The sequence below is a fragment of the Ceratotherium simum genome, chromosome 20 (genome assembly GCF_057802395.1).
Source record: "Ceratotherium simum simum isolate JZ-2026a chromosome 20, ASM5780239v1, whole genome shotgun sequence".
In the NCBI taxonomy this organism is placed as follows: domain Eukaryota; kingdom Metazoa; phylum Chordata; class Mammalia; order Perissodactyla; family Rhinocerotidae; genus Ceratotherium; species Ceratotherium simum.
Window position 1 is genome coordinate 9,970,878 of NC_141919.1, and position 16,515 is coordinate 9,987,392.

The following is a 16,515-nucleotide window of genomic DNA, read 5'->3' on the forward strand; positions in this document are numbered from 1 at the left end:
CGAAGTGCCCTCAAACTGAACATCTGGGGGCAGAAAGAATTTTATGACTCAGGTTTAGGCCAGATTACTATTACTATGGTGAGATCTTTTTCCATATCCCCAGGGCCCAGGGTACTTTCAAATTCACTCAGATACAGCTGGATGCTTCATTATGGCTTTCCGAAGTAAAAACATTTATTTTTATATCCTTCTCTCCACCCACGTCCATTCATCAGTACATCCAGATTTTCCCACCATGATATGAGTCCAGCATTTTGAGACACCTCCCCTTCCCCAGCCTCCCCAAAATGTGTCTACTCTGATTGTGTGATCTACTCGATATGGACTGGAACGCGAGCATGAATAGTGTTATTATTTCTCCTTTGGAAATGCCTTTTGTCTTAATTTCTTTTTTCCGGATAAACTATGTCATAACAGAAAAATCCCTGTGAAGTTCTCCAAAGAACTCTATGCTGCTTCCAGACTCTGGAACTATAACTATGCCTTGCATAATTAAAACAGAAAGAGCATCCCCTGCCAACTGTGAGTGCCCCTGTTTACATCACAAAGAGATAGCAAAATGTACTCAGGAAGGTTCCAGCCAAAGTAATTGAGAGCGCTGCCTTAACCCAGCTCTGCTTTCTAAACATTGTCCGGGGGTTAGGAAATGGAGAGACAAGGAAGGGAGAGCAGGCAGGGAGGCCCCGGGCTACAGGCCTGTTGACTTTTCCCGCCTGAGCATGATGTCATGGAGTTCAGTGACTTTGGGGGCTGGTGTTGACTGAAGTCTTGTTGCACATTTAGTCCAGGTGCTTCTACTGGGGAGCTTCAGACCTGTCACTGCACTGCGTGGTGGCCTTCAGATGTTCTGAATCTGCACACTCACACGCAAAAGTTCAGAGCATTGGGTCAGGGTGTGAACATATTCTTGACATCAAGTAGTACAAAGAGGATTCTTCTGCTTGTAGTTCAGTCAGTTCACAAGCTTGTCTTTCTTCGGATCTTTCTTTGTAGGCTGCTGCAGTTGGAACATGAAAAAGAGAGAGAGACAAAGTGAGAAAGACAGAGAGAGAGAAAAGAAACGGCATTGAGGAAAAAGGAAAAAAAAAAAACAAACCAAAGCCACAAGTTGAAAAAAAAAATCGCTATAAAATAGAAGCGCATTATGTTTTTGTATATTTTCAAAATGTAGCCAAACTAAACCATTAAATGAGGATTTTGTTTCACAAAGTCTGCAAACTATTCAACCGCTAACCCACTATACCAAGAACGTGGTGCCAACCAAAATATGTCAAGATTAGTAGTACTCAATAAAATCTCAAAACCAAATGACATGCAAGCTGTATTTCATGATTAGAGCGCTTCCTTATGTCAAGGAACATACATATTAACTTGTTTAAACACAGCGATGGGCTGTCACTCTGTTTGTCAAAAGCAGAGGAAGGAGAAGCTAGTGCTTACCAAGCCATCCAGATGATACTTCACGCTTTCTGTCTGCCTGGCAGACAGCATGGATGCCATCCAATTAATCTTCACATCCCCTGAGAAAAGAGGAGCTGAAGGAGAGAGGGTGAGAGAGAGAGACAGAGAGACACCACCTCCCTCTTTACAAGATAGGGCAGTAAAAGCAGGGTTTGCAATCGCCTTGCCCAAGGCCCTGACACAAGTACAGAGCTGGGATCAGAATTGAAAATGCTTACTTTCTTCTACCAAGTCACCAAAATTACAAAACGTAAACACCTTGAATCTTTTTTTTTAATCTTATACCTAATATTTGCATAACTTTAACAACTACTAAGGGCTCATTGATATTTTCTCACTGAATCCTCACCACTGTCCTGGTCATTCATGTAGTATTTTCCCCATTTTACAAACGAGAAGCCCAAGTCCCAGAGAGATGAAGTGATATGCCCAGGCAGCTACAACCCTAAACAGGTAAAACCAGGGCAGGATGCTTCTGTCTCCAGCCTCCAAACCAAATGGGAACTACACAAAACAACGCCGCTCCTCCCAATGCAGCGTCTCTTTCTGCACCTAAATGTGTGAGTTTGAGCAGGATTCTGAAAAAGGAGAGGGGTAATTATCTCTTTCTCTGACTGTCAACAGCAACGAGCTGCCATGTGCTTCTACCTGGCAGGAGAACGCAAGGGAGGCTCTTCTCTCATTTGCAAAATACGGTAGTAAGATATGTGACTATGTTAGGAACACTTGAGGGGCCTGTAGAATGAAAAGGAAAAACCAGAGCTGCCTTCATCCACTATTTGGGTGCTTCATCACTTGTGTGAGCCTGGCAAGCCCTCCGTCTTCCCCCACCCCATGCAGATACAGCAACAGGGGCTGCTACTACAGGCAAACTTGTAGCTGTAGCTGCCTCCATCTTCCCACCCACCTGTCCCCCTACACCCACACACATCCTTGTTCTCATGGACCCTCTTAATGCTGAGGAATCACTGCCTTCCTTTAACTGCCACATAACTGCCTTGGGGTGTGATGGAAGAAAACCAGAATTCAAACCAGTGTCTCATCTGACATATTACAGTGTGGTTCCTTCCAGTCTGCCCTTCACACCTCAGCCTGAGGGGGCCAGCAGAGCCTAAATGTGGTAGTCAATTCCCACCCATTGACACACTTCTTGGCCTGATGAGAAGCCAGGCCTTTCAAGATCTGGGCGCTGCTTGGCATTCCGGCTTCATCCCCTGACACTCATCCACATACACCTGACTCCACCATACTTAACAGATGACTTCTGTTATGAGCTGCACGTGTCCCTGCCAAAATTCATGTGTGGAAGCCCTCACCCCCAGTACCTGAGAATGTGACTATATTTGGAGACAGGGCCTTTAAAGAGGTAATTAAGGCAAAACGAGGTCATATGGTGGCCCCTAATCCAACATGACTGGTATCCTTATAAAAAGAGATTAGGATACAGAGAAAAGATCAAGTGAGGACACAGCGAGAAGGCAGCCATCTGCAATCCAAGGAGAGAAGCCTCAGAAGAAACCAAACCTGCCAACACCTTGATCTTGGACTTCTACCCTCCAGAATTGTGAGAAAATTAATTTCTGTTTCTAAGCCACCTCCATCTGTGATATTTTGTCATGGCAGAAGCAGCACTCTAGGGGCACCATTACCCTTGTTACATTTCTGCCCCCTGGAGTTGTGTATTCCAACTGCCCTGACCAGGAGGATCTCTGAGGATACCCTATAGGCGTGTCGCCCCTGGCTCAGAAACCTCAGATTACCTCCTTGAGAGTCCTACAAATCAACGTTATATTACAATTTCAGTTTACTAAGCCAGTTTACTTAGAGCTGAGATCATGATGTTACCTGTGGGGTGGAAGGATTTTCTGTTTTGTTTTCAAACTGGACTTTTCCGAGTTTGGGGTTTTTTTTAAATACAGTCTTCAGTGGAGCACCATCATCTCTTTTTTTCTCTTTGATTCAGAATGCATTGTGCAGGAAACAATGACTGAATGGGGCCTGGTAAGAAGACACACCTACTTGTTCTGCACCTACAAAGACTCCTCTTTGAATGCTGTCGGATGACCTACTTACCTGAGCTGGGAGCAGAATGGTTAAAAGCACTGGGAAGAAATCAACTGTAAACAGAAAGGCTATGTTTAACCTAATCCCCTCCAGAAGACTCTCTCCTGAAGTCCCTGTAATCAACCCTGTAGTATCAGGTGGAGGTTCTTGATTATCTCCCTGTGGCATTATGTCTCACCACACAGCTGATGATAAACTGATGGATTATCAAACAAGATTACAGCTTTAGCAAATAAAATCATGTTTTGTGTTAAGAGAGAAAATGCTTACTATCCCTATCTGCCTGGCTAAATATTTACATATCACAGGCTTTCTAGGGTCCGTGTTCTTTCTAATCTGATTTTTAAAAAACAACCCAGAGGTTAAGTTAACAAAAAGGGAACACACCGTGCTTTCAACACTAAGCTAAATGCCCTTCTGGGAGAAAACAGGGGCTGCCGAAAAGGTACCACTAAGTCAATCCAAGGCCTCAGGGGCCGGTGAGATCAATGGGTACGTGTGACAAAAAACAGCTGAATGTGTGAGGAGGGGTCCACAGGCCTGCTTTAAAGGGAACATAAATGAAAGACAATAGAAATCCAGAGCATGCATACAGCTGCATGTGTGTGTGTGTGTAAGAAGGAGAACACGGGCTTGGATAAAGACTTACGCTGGTCTATGGCTTTACACCTTTCAAAGTCCTTTCTCCTCAGAACATATATTCCTTTCCCCGTCCCCCGTATCTCCGTTTTTCCCCAGTCTCTCCATTTTACAGCTGACACAAGCGAGGCCTGGGAGAAGTCAAGTGATTTGCAAAAGTCCTGGAAGGCATGCCTCAAACTCAAATTTTCTGATCCTAGTGCAGGCCCCTTTCTGTGGCACATCTCTGCTCTACCACAGGGATGCTCTCCTAAAGGAAAGGAACGGCATAGGATTTTTTTAAAGCTTCATGTATTCATATTGACAAACCCGAAGTTAAATTACTATCTGGCTTAAGACTCATGGATAGAAATGGATGTAACTTAAAATAGGAAACAGGCATTTAAAAATGCCTACCATTTGAGACAGAGAAAGAGAAATAGAGAGATTGGTTTGGAAGTTTTATACTGGTCAGTCTAAGTTTGTTACCATCCCAAGGAAGAGTACAAAGCACTGATAACGGCCAACAAGGCTAGTTGTGGACCAAGTTATCTCAGACGATCTGACTTCCTTCTAGGAATGACAGATCTTGCAAACACGGAAGGGCAAAGGGACATGATTCTCTGCATACGAAATTCAGAGAAGCTCCTGGTTCCAGTGACTTTTTCAGCTGCCACACACAAAATAGCCCTGGGCTGACCTTCATTGCAAAGGAATTTCTGTTCAGTAGACTAGGGAGGTCCACGAGAGCACCAGGGCAACAGGCTCCATGCTTCTGCCTTCCCTTTGTCACAGGGCATATGGTCTTCCAGGCAAATCAACCACAGTATCCCAGAGGGAGAGCAAGAGACCGCTCAGGCACTGCGCCCAAAGATCCAGTGTTCTGTGCACATACTGGCCACCCAATTAATATTACTGAGTGAAAAAATAATAAGTATAACACATAAAAATATAATACTGTATTTCTCTTTTGTAATGGTACATCATCTACAAAATGTATCAAATATAAACTAGTGAAATCATGAATTTCCCTTTAATAATTAGAAGCTTGAAAGGAGATAGAAAATTTTTAAAATATGATAAATACATTGCAAGTTATCTACAAGTTTATATAAATATCAGCAATGAAAATACATCTTCCCTCCCTCACAATCTTTTTCCTCCATCTCCAGAAGGATTATCTCTTTACAGTTTGGTACTCTTCCAGTTGTGATTCTATTATATATCTATATATATACATATATATATATATACCTTCTCCTATTATGTATAATATAATCTATATATACACACATACACATACACAGACTGATATGTGCTTCTACCAATATTAGCTTTGTTTAATATATTATATAGATGAGGTTATACTTTATACATGGTTTTGCCACTTTATTATTTTTTTTAATATTGTGTCAAAGATCGTCTCAGGTGAGTAGACAGAACTCTATCTCATTCTTTTTAACTGCCACTTAGCATTCAAGAGTATGGATGTCCCATAAATTATTATGGATCCTCCTATTGATGGACATTTAGGTCATTTCCAACTTGGGGCTATTATAATCAACAATGCCATAAACATTCATGTGTGTATTTTTGTGTGCGTGTGATGAAAATTGTGAGTTGAAAGAAATGTCTGGTTTTAATTTTAACAGATACTGCCAAAACAGCTATCAATTTACACTTCCACCTACACTATGTGTTAGTACCTGTTTTCCTACCCCCACACCAACATTGGCTATTATCAAATTTTTAAGTTTTTGCCAATTGGATGGGCAAAAACTACTTTCTGTTATTCCTTTTTCTGTGATTTGCCCATTTTCTATGGTTTTTCAGGAGTGTTTTTAACGAGTTTTAGAAACTCTATATATTATTGGTCATAATCTATTTTGAAATACATATTTTGAATTGTCATAAACTTTTTTGTCTATTATCCACAGAAGTTTTAATTGTATCCTATAAAAATCTGTTAATCTTTTTTTAATGGCCCCAAATTTTGTGCTTCATCTTAAAAAGGATCTTTCCACTAAGTTTTTGCATTTTCCTCCTCGATTCATCTGGAATTCATTTTTATGTATCTAAGAAATAGGGCTCTCACTTTATTTTCTTTCCAAATAAATAGCTAATGTTCCCAGCACCATTATTAAATAGTCCACACTTCGCTCTCTAATCCTAAATGCGAACCTTTCCGTATAGTAAATATGCACACGTGCAGAGGACGGTCTAATGTCTATTGCAATTATCTCTCTCTCTCTTCTCCAGTCATCCCAACACCATTTCAATTGCTATGGCTCATGTCAGGTTTTGATATCCAGTAGAACAAGTCCTCCTTCAGTGTTCTTTTTTCAAAATCTTCATAGCTAATATTGTACATTTTCTTTCTCTTTTATAGCTTTTACTACACATCAAAGAGATAAATATTAATTTTAAAATATGTGAGAGATATAAAGAACAATAAAATGAATATAAATGCAACTCCCATCCTACATTTTGTCCTCAAGAAAAATTTTAAAATCAGCGCATCTAATTACATTAAAAATGCTGCTGGATTTATAACTGAGATTGCATTGAATTTATAGATTAACTGGAGAGAACTGACGTCTTTTAAATATTAAGTGTTCTCAAACTGAAACATCATATTTCTCTTAATTTTAAGATACTTTCCATGACCATCAGTTAAATCTTATATTTTTCTTCAAATAAGTGGGCATATTTCCTAATAGCTTTTGTTGCTTTTGTGCATACAGTGTTTTTATGATGCTTTCCAATTATTTACTGTGGAGATGCAGAGAAGCTATTGGTTTTTACAAGTTGATACTGTAATTCTTACTAAATACTCTTAAGAGTTCTAATGTTTCAGTTGATTCTTTTGGATTTTTTAGACAGAACATATATATATACACACACACACAAACACACACACAATAAAGTCGTGCACTGCATAATGATGTTTCTGTCGATGACGGATCACATATACCATGGTGGTCCCATGAGATTAGTACCATATAGCCTAGGTGTGTAGTAGGCTATACCATCTAGATTTGTGTAAGTACACTCTATGATGTTCGCACAACAACAAAATCATCTAACAACGCATTTCTCAGAACGTATCCCCGTCATCAAGTGACGCATGACTGCACACCTTGGGCAGCCGTACCTTTGCCAGACCTGCCAGGGTCCCATATATTTGTTCTGGTCCTGGCTGCAGCTTTGTACCTCCTGTCTCCTGCTCCCCCTGGGCCAGCATCATGATACCATCGGCTTTCATCAACTGTTATGTCCAGACTCCTTCTGTGAGGTGTAATAGCGCAACTGCTGAGGTCAATCGGCTGCTATTCCTGGAGGACCTAGAAGATGATACTCTCTCTGTGTCTTCTTTGGCTTCCACAGCTCCTGTGACTGAGTCATCCTTCACTGTGTCCTCTGCCTTCTCAGATGTCTCTCCAAGAGACCTAATACCAGCCCCTTTGCCTGAGCCTTCCCCACTCCCCTCCTCCAATCTCTCACCTAACCCCATGGCACCCTTAGCTGACTTTCTTTCACCCTCACAACCGGATTACTCTGCCACCAGAGCCTTTTCCTCCTTGGATTCCAAATTCCCAGCAGACAATTCCCCACCCCAACCCCTTGCCTTTCCCCGTCTCCTACCACATGACACACAGGCAGTGGATTCTGTTCTCCAACCAGAGGTCACTTTGTCTCTGCATACCATCCTCTCTCTTGATCTCGCCCTTTCCCAAGATATCAACCCTTTACCAAATTTGTCCCAGACAATGAATCCCACTGATTCATTGGCTTGTCATTACACACCACCAACCCTCTCTGTTTCACCACTGCTAAACTATCTGTTAACTGTGACTGAATCTAAATTTATTTCCATCTTATTGAAGACTGTTCCAGAGAACTCATCTCCAGATAGCCCTGGTTGGTTGTCCACTTGTGTCCCAACAATCAGAGGCAATGATTGTTCAAGCCTGTCAACTTCAGAATTCTCTTGTTGGCAGGCTCATGCCAAGAACATGTTCTTCCCCACATTATCACACTCTGATTTTCAGCAAGAGCACATTTCCCTCCATCTACCAGAGACCTGTCTCTGGGGAGACTCTGCTACTAAGCACAGGGCAGCCAGTAGCCATTCTTTCTTTGGCCTTAACCTACAGGCACTCTTGAAGAGACAAATAAAAAAGAGAATGGCTTTCCAGATTTTAAAGAAGAAAGAAAAGGAGGAGGGACTATTTTCAAAACAAACGTGGTCAGAAAACCAACAGACATTTTCAGGGAATTCAATGTAGCCACTTGATATGCAGGACACCACAGCCACCAAAACTGGCTGGAACATCAAAAGCAAACCAGAGCAGCTGTACATTTGTCAGCAGCTACTGTATGTCAAGCTCTTCTGGGGTCTTCCCTTTCTGTACAGTGAGTCCCTAGCAGCCACTCTCCTGGTCTCTAGCAGTAGTTCCCCACTAGGGTCTTATTTTATCTTATTCAATGGAGTCTGTAATGCTTCAGCAGTCAAAATGTGGGACCACGAATCTCTACAACTTCCTCATTCCCATCCTCTTCCCCTCTCCATGTACAACCCCAACCCTTGCCTCAAATCCCAGCCCTCACCTTTCACTCGGGTCTAGCCCCAGGCCCACCTTGCATTCCCACTCCCAATCCTACCGTCTTCTTCTCCGTCCTAGATTAGGGACTGTGGAGTGTATTTGTGGGGTTTAGTCCCTGTGTTCCAAACATCTCAAGGAGCCATTTGTCCTCAAACTCCCAGCCTTCCATGGGTCAGCCAGTCATCCCACACCTATGTACCAGTCTCCATCCTTCCTGGCCATTTTCATATCACCAGTGAACCCCAGGAGAAACTGGAGCTCCACGCTCCAAGGAGGCTAATCCCACACTGCTGCCTCCACACCTGTAGGAATCTAGAGTCTCTAGCTCTGATGGAGCCTCAGTGTAAATTCACAGAAACATCTCAGCAGAGGCAGACATGCTTCACAGCTTCTGAGCTTCAGGGCCAGAGTAGCGAGAATCTAGCAGAGGCTGAATTGAGTCTCCCAGGAAGCTTCCATGAGAGGATCCCAACAAAGTTTCAGCTAAGGAAGGACATGAGGAGGAATCTTGGGATATGTCCTAGAGAAAAGCCCAGAAGATAGCCCTCAAAGGGTCTCAGAATGCTACGTAGTGAAGGGTCTAAGGGCTGCCTTGGAGACAAAAAGTATTTGTGTGTGTCACTCAAGGAATCACTCAGGGAATGAATTCTTAAATGTCTCAAGGAAGGATATAGACCAGAATGAAATGAAACCATTCTTAGATTACATTTGAGCAAGAATTTTTGGCAGATCACTGTGGGGAGGATCCCTCTAGGAGTGTGTTGTTCATGGCTGGCTGAGGACAACCCATCCCCTCCTTCTGGGAGTTCCCAGACCAACATGAAGAACACAAATTCAAAAAACACAATGGTAGGGAGGGTGTACTGCCAGATGATCACTCTAGAGCTTTCTTTTCTTGATCCCAACACCCAACACGTGCTAGAAGCCTATATTATAATGTTTCATGTGAGTCAGAGGTGGGGCCTGCCCCTCAAGGTTCTTGAATCCATAAAATTCTATAAGTTGCAAGAAACCAAAACATGGCTTCTTCCCTAATTTGACTTTCTCTTCTCAGCCACTCGTATTTCTGGGGTGGATTCCAAAGCTGAGGTTTCCAAGCCCCTTGAGGGAACCTCTAAAAGTTTTCAGGGAAACAAGGTGAGAACAACAAATTCAGTCCCCATCCTGGATCATCCTCTCTCTGCTACCTCATCTGTGGGCAATGAAGGACAGGGGCCCTGAAATCATCCCACTCTGCTATGGACCATGAGCTTGCCGAGGACGTCCAGACAACTGAGCGTGGCAGACAGACTTTAGAGCCCCTCCCACACAGCATCATAGACAAACTGAGTCAGAGTGAGACTGTACTAGACAAGAGATGCAGTCCAGAGGTGCCCACAAGGCAAGCTGGGGCTGGACATGAGCCAAGGGATGTGAATGTGAGTTCCAGTGATGAGCAGAAATGATTCAGGGCCAAAGGATGGTGGAGAAGAAGTTAGAACATTTTTCCATGTCCACCATGAACTTCAGGGAGATATTCAAGGCTGAGGAGCTGTGTGCTCTTAAATCATAATCCTGTGACATCTTGACAACTAGCAAGTTGGGAAGCTCCCAAATGGTAAATGTCAATATGAGTAAAATAGAAACTACTCTGACCACTGAATGTCCCTCACCAAAAATACCAGTTCTCCAAGATTCTAAACTATCAGACCTTGAAAAACAGCTCCTTAGTGAGTTAAAGTTTCAACTGGGGAGTGGAGAGCATAGCCAGGCTCAAGGCTGTCCCACTGACATGTCCCTTATTTCAGAGAGCTTGCCTTCCAAGTCCTCCCTCAGTCCCAGAGCATCTCCAGTGGGGACAAGGAGCTTCCCAGGTGCTGCATGTCCACTTGGAGGACACCCGGATCAGCATGGAGCAGGAGCAGGAGCCCTGGGTCTCTGAACGAGTCTCATGGAAATGCAAGGATAAGAATTTCCCACCAGCTGCAAAGAGAGTGAGGCCTCTGGGCTCCAAAACAGGAGAATGTGGAAGTGAGGATTCAGGAGCTGGGACACCTAAAGCCAGAAAGAAGAGCCACTCTGTGGAGGACAGAGAATTAGGAGGCACTTCCCTGTCTCTGTCACAGAATGAACAGTTTTCTCCTGAAAGTTACTTCAGAATAAAGACTAAGCAATTTTTTTTTCAGTGGATCAATTCCAAGAGAAAAATCACAGGGCAGGAAAGTCCCCAGCAAAAAGCCAAGTTCATGTCAACCTTTGCGCAGCACCAAGACCCCGCTGCAAGTGCAGCTCTCCTTCTGAGTTGTGGGCCTCCTGAAGCTCATGAGCTCACGACAGCCACTGGGAAGATCCTAGAGGAGAAACTGGCATGTAGGCACGTGCCTGAGGCCATGGAGTTAAGTCAGCAGAAGGAGGAACTGCAGGCCCAGGTAGAGGCTGACAAGGGACATCCCTCCAACTATAGGGCTTTCTCTGACTGACAGCAGGGGGAATGGGCAAGTACCAAGTCCCGCAGCCAAGATGCTGTCTCTGCTCACCAGAGTTGTCTTACAAGTGTTAGAACTGAGACAGGATCAGACATCTCCAGAGAGTTGTGGCCTTCAAGGACCAGCATTTATGCCAGAGTCAACCGGCTTCCCAGCCCTCCAGGGAGCCTGAGCCCCATCCAAGCCCCACCTGCATGCATCAGGTTTACCAGGTCCCTCTGGCCACCCACACCCGTGATGAAGGCACTGTGTTCAGAGATTTGACTCTTCTATTCAAACAGAAAACGCTTCTCCAACACTCCCAGGGAAAAAAATGTCCCCAAAGAAATCATTCAGTCCTTGTTGAGAAAGGCTCACAGTTTTCGTGATAAAACATCTTCCGATGAGAACAATCTTTCTTTAGCACAACAGAGGATACTGATCCTCCTAATAAATGTTTCTGCTAACAGAGAGTGGTGTTCTCTGGGTGGTGCACTGGGGGCGTGGGTTTGGGGTATCCTGGGGCTTGTGCTCAGGGAAAGGAAGGAGGGAGGTCAGCTCTGACTGATTTCCTCTTTTGGTTTCTACAAGATGACCAGTCCCTTGTAGGGGGCCCGACAGTGGTCTTCTCAGTTTTATCCTGGGTCCTTTATTTTACCCCACTGAGATGTCCTCTATTCAAAACACTATTTTTTCATAAAAAGTACAAAAGGTTCACTCTAAAAACTTCCAGGCCTTTTCAAAGAGAGAAAAACCCTTCAAGTCCAGAACTTGGCTCAAACTGTCTTTTCATCTGCTTCCTCACTGTCCTGAACTATACACAGCTGCAGGGTAGGATGAGTTCCTCTGGAATAATACAGCCAGAATTCCCCCTTGTTGCCTCAGAAAGTTTTGGAATTGGAAGTGTGGGAGTGTTTAGGCCCTGAGGTGGGGGGTAGGGAGAAATCTTCCTCATGGATCTCTTGGTGAGGAATAAATGTCACCTGCTCCTAAGATCCCTTCTCTCCCTCATGAAGTCTGGGGTCATGAGCCATGTCCCCACCCCTCATAGGGTCACCTGACCCTAATGAAAATGGGTAGCAGTTCACCCTCCAGCTTCCTCTACCCTTCCTGGAGCAGTAGGGAGGACAGAACTTGCAGCTCTGAAAAGGCCCAGGGATACAAACATTTCCCTGAAAACAGTGGCTTATTTTCATTTAGAGAAAGTTGCTGATTCCACAGTATCACAGGTGGGTGGTCAATGGGGGGTGGGGTGTGTATGGATGGGTTTTGTGATTGTGGACACTGGAGTGGCCAGGGCGAGGTCTGGACACTGGGTGGGTCCAGCTGAAGAATCTGTTATACGTGGGGAGTTAATCTGTCCGGAAGGCATATTTTGAGCTCGACAATGAGGTCTCCTTGCTTGTGAGGGCACCCTGACGAATGGGAAGAGCCACTCCTCAGGGAAACCTCCTCAGGATGCCTAGCTTGACAGCATTATTGCAAGACCAACAGATCACCCGGCCATCATTTGTAGGAATGGGCATTGGGCAGCGACCCAGAATTTGGAGGAAAAGGAGACACAGAGTAAAGAAAATGTAATGCTGGAGTGAGTGGGAAAGGAAGAAAAAAGTGAGGAGGGGAAGAATGACCTCATCATCACTCCTTGTGACTCCATCCTGGCCACCCACTCCACCCAACACTACCTAGGCCTCACCTCCTGGAGACTGATCAGGGCTTGGTAGAGCAGAATGATACCACTGCAGCTAAGAGAACATGGGATAGTCTTTGAGCATGAAGACAGTATCTGCAGGAATGTTGTCAGGGAGGGTGTCCTCCTATTTGGTGCCTGCCTTCCCAGCCATGCTACATCTCACACCAAGGTTACAGTAATTTAGGAGTGTGTTAGTTATCTATTGCTGTGTAATGGATAACCCAAAATTTTGTGGCTTAAAAACACATATTTATTAACACAGTTTTTGTGGGTCAGGAATCCAGGCAAGGCCTACCTGGGTTCTCTGCTCCAGGGTCTCTCACAAGGCTACAATTCAGGTGTCAGCTGGGGCTGGGGTCTCATCTGAAGGCTCGACTGGGCAGGACCCACTTCTGTGCTCACTTATATAGTTGTTGAGAGGATGCAGTTCCTCAAGGTCTGTTGGACTGAGATCCTCAATTCCTGGCTGGCTGTGGGCTGGAGTTGGCTGGAGGCCACCTCAGTTCCTTGTCATGTGGGCCTCTCCACCATGGCAGCTTGCTTCATCAAAGCCAGGAGAGAGTCTGTTAGCAAGACAGAAGTTACAATCTTTTGTAAACTAATAATGGAAATGACATCCCATCACGTTTCCCTTATTCTGTGAGTCAGAAGCAAATCACTAAGTCCAGCCTACACTCAAGGGGAGGGGTAATTACACAAAGGTGTGAATATCAGGAGGTGGGGATCATTGGAACCTTCTTAGAAGTCTTCCTCACACCAAGGTTTCTTTTTGGACACCCCACTCAGTTCACGGAAGCAAAAGTGGCGAAAGGTGTCAAGTGGCCTTGTCCTCATCCTTGTCCTCATCCATCTCCATGTCATCAAGGTCAAAGCTGTTCAACAGCTAAGTGGAGCGGAGGCTGGTAAGAAAACATCAAAGAGGGTGGAGCGTCCAAAGGAGGGAAAGGTGGCATGGAGGTAAAGGTAGTGTGGGGTTCTCATGAACAGTAGAGTGAAAGGAGCCCGTAGGACCACCTGACTCACCACTGCCAGTATTCAGACTTAGAGGGGAGGAAAAATTAGGTGCAATAGGGCTCACCCTGGCTCCACCATAGTCTCCCCACTGTGCTCTAGATCCTAGACCACAGGCCTAAAGAAGCAGCCTTCAGCTCCTGTAGAGATAGCCAGGCTTATAAAGAAAGCAAACCCTACAGGTTGCAAGCTTTAATTTCTGCTCTTATTAATACATTAAAATAGCACATCCATCATTTCACATTTGATTCTCACAGCTTGAACATCAGAAAGAATGAGCCACACAATTGATGGCAAGCCAGTACTAAGGCATGTCACTCCCATTCTCGGATGTTTTCCATGTACTCCTGGCCCGAGGACTTCTACCCCAAGGAGAGGTGGTGACTTAAAGGGTCTGAGTTACTGGCTGGGGTGACATGACAAGTCACACCTGGTGCCCAGATATTTGCTTCCATTCAGAGAAACATTAGAGGAGGCAATGAGACATAATTTGCACACTTAGCACATCTAGGAAGTGGCCTGTCCAAATGAGGTGGCAGCACCATCCAGGAGTGATCTCATACTCTTCTTCTGCTTCTAGGACTGCTTTCCTTTTTCCCAGACTCCTGTTCCTATGGGAAAGCAGGACTGTCATCAAAAGCAAGAAAGTGTATTAGCTGAACAATGATTGGAGAGATGAGGATCAATTTCTCTAGAAAAAGATTTCATGTGCTTTGTGCCCACACCCAGGGATCAGTGTTGTGCAAGTTCAGAGGCATCTCATTTACATCATACTTTGTGGTGCCCAAAGAATTGTCACTGACATAGAAGGTAATGGGAATGGGCTACCAGAATTTTTACAACCTCAAGCACACACTCCAAACCTAATGTTAGGGCAAATAAAATGCATGAATTGACTGACACCTTGATGTGCACTGGGCACAGGAACCCAAGATCTCAGCTTCAGGTATTGTGAATTTCTCTGGTGCCAGGTGCCAGGGGATCAGCTTCCCTGTGGCAGCCTTCATGGGGATTAAAACTGAGAAGTGTGCCCCAATCTGCAGTCACAATGAAGGTGCCCAGGCTATGAGAAGGGGCTCTTCTCTTGAGGCCTTTCTTCTAGAACTTCCATTGGCCCTGGATCAGAGCCTAAATTAGGCTGATACTTTCCTGAGGTCACAAGGTCACGTTTGGTCTTCATTAGGGAGGCCAAGTGGCAGCTCACAGACTTGTGGAAGCTGTCTCCTCATCTCTCCCAGGAGACTCAGGGTCTGTTCCTTCCTGCTAGGGGGCCAGCGGGTAGGAAAGGAATGGATTATTACACAAGTTTAGCAATGCTTCACTGTGGGAGGGGGTTGGGCTGACAAGGACAAGACTGGGTAATTCTCCTCTGCAGGGATTCTTGCCCAGCTTGAGGCAACTTTCATTTGAGGCAGGATAATTTACCAAGCTATTGATTGCTGTTTCTACTCCCTGCCAGAGGGGACTCCAGAAGAAATAAAAGTTAACTTTCTCGTTTTGTCTTACAGAAAGTTCTGGGCATCTGGTCTCAGGGGTTATCAATGGCTTTCATGTTTCCTGGCCCCAAACAGAAGTTGTGAGGCACCTGTTGTACAGTCCTGTCCAGACCCTCACGTGGGAGGAGAACTCAGCTGGGTGTCCCCAGGAGAGAGGAGACAGAGGTTGACACAAGTGCTGGGTTGAAAGAGAGAGAGTTGTCTAAAGGTAGCAGTGGCTCCAATGCCTAGAGAACAAGGATGTAGAGACGAGTCCCTTAGGTGGACGGGTTCTGTGTGGAAGTCCTCTAGGAGACAGCACAATGTTTTACGGGATGAAGTGATGTCGCTGAGATGACTAATCAACAAGTCCCCTCATCTTGAGAGCCGCAGCAGACACTGCATGGCTCACACTTGGCACAGAGGCTGTGCGGCCACTGGCCTTTTAACGGGCCAGATGGACTTGGACAATGAACATCTCAGGGGCAACCAATATGGAATCAAGATCACAGGCTCTTTCCTACATATTTGTTTGACAGTGAACACTAAACTAAACAGGCAAAAGGCCCCCAGTAATGACTAACGTTGGATATCTTCCCGCCCTTTAAAATGGGTGCTTTGAGCCAGATTTAATTTAATTTAGAAAAATTAAGTACTGCTTGTTGTACTTCAGTGTTCTGGAACAAACTTATGCTTTTATGCACATTATTGTGTTTAATCTTTACAATCCTTTGGAGTAGGTTTCTTTATCCTCCTTTACAGAAGGGCACAAGCTGAAGGACAGAAGGTAATACATATTCAGTGTGCTAGCTCAGAACAGGGAACCAGGGGTGGAGAGCCTCCTTATACTGGGAGGGATTCTTTGGATGTAAATGACAGCAAATACAAAGAGGATCTGTTGACTCAGGCACCTGAAAATGTCTGGTAGTAAGGCTGCCCTCAGGCAGGAGGGCGCTGCTGGGGCTCGGTTGATGCCATCAAGACTCCATTTCTATCCATTTCTTGGCTCTATACTCTGGACTGGCTTCATTGTAACAGTTCCTGTCAGGCAAGTTCGTAGCTACATCTTCCAAGCATCAAGTGCAGCTAAAATGGGTTGTCTCTCCCACTAGTCCCTTCAAACGTCCCACTGTGCCTTACTG

General features: G+C 44.7%; 1 long non-coding RNA gene and 1 pseudogene across 1 annotated transcript in view; one reads left to right on the forward strand and one right to left on the reverse strand.

Moving 5' to 3' along the window:
• The window catches only part of LOC147914356 (uncharacterized), a 1,093,764-nt gene extending 1,080,290 nt beyond the window's left edge, over window positions 1-13,474 (reverse strand). The window contains exon 1 of the long non-coding RNA XR_015555375.1: window positions 13,183-13,474. This is a non-coding gene — a long non-coding RNA (uncharacterized LOC147914356). The remainder of the gene's footprint in view (window positions 1-13,182) is intronic.
• LOC101389924 (spermatogenesis-associated protein 31D1-like) lies at window positions 7,271-11,583 on the forward strand (annotated as a pseudogene).
• Window positions 13,475-16,515: the final 3,041 nt, after the last annotated feature.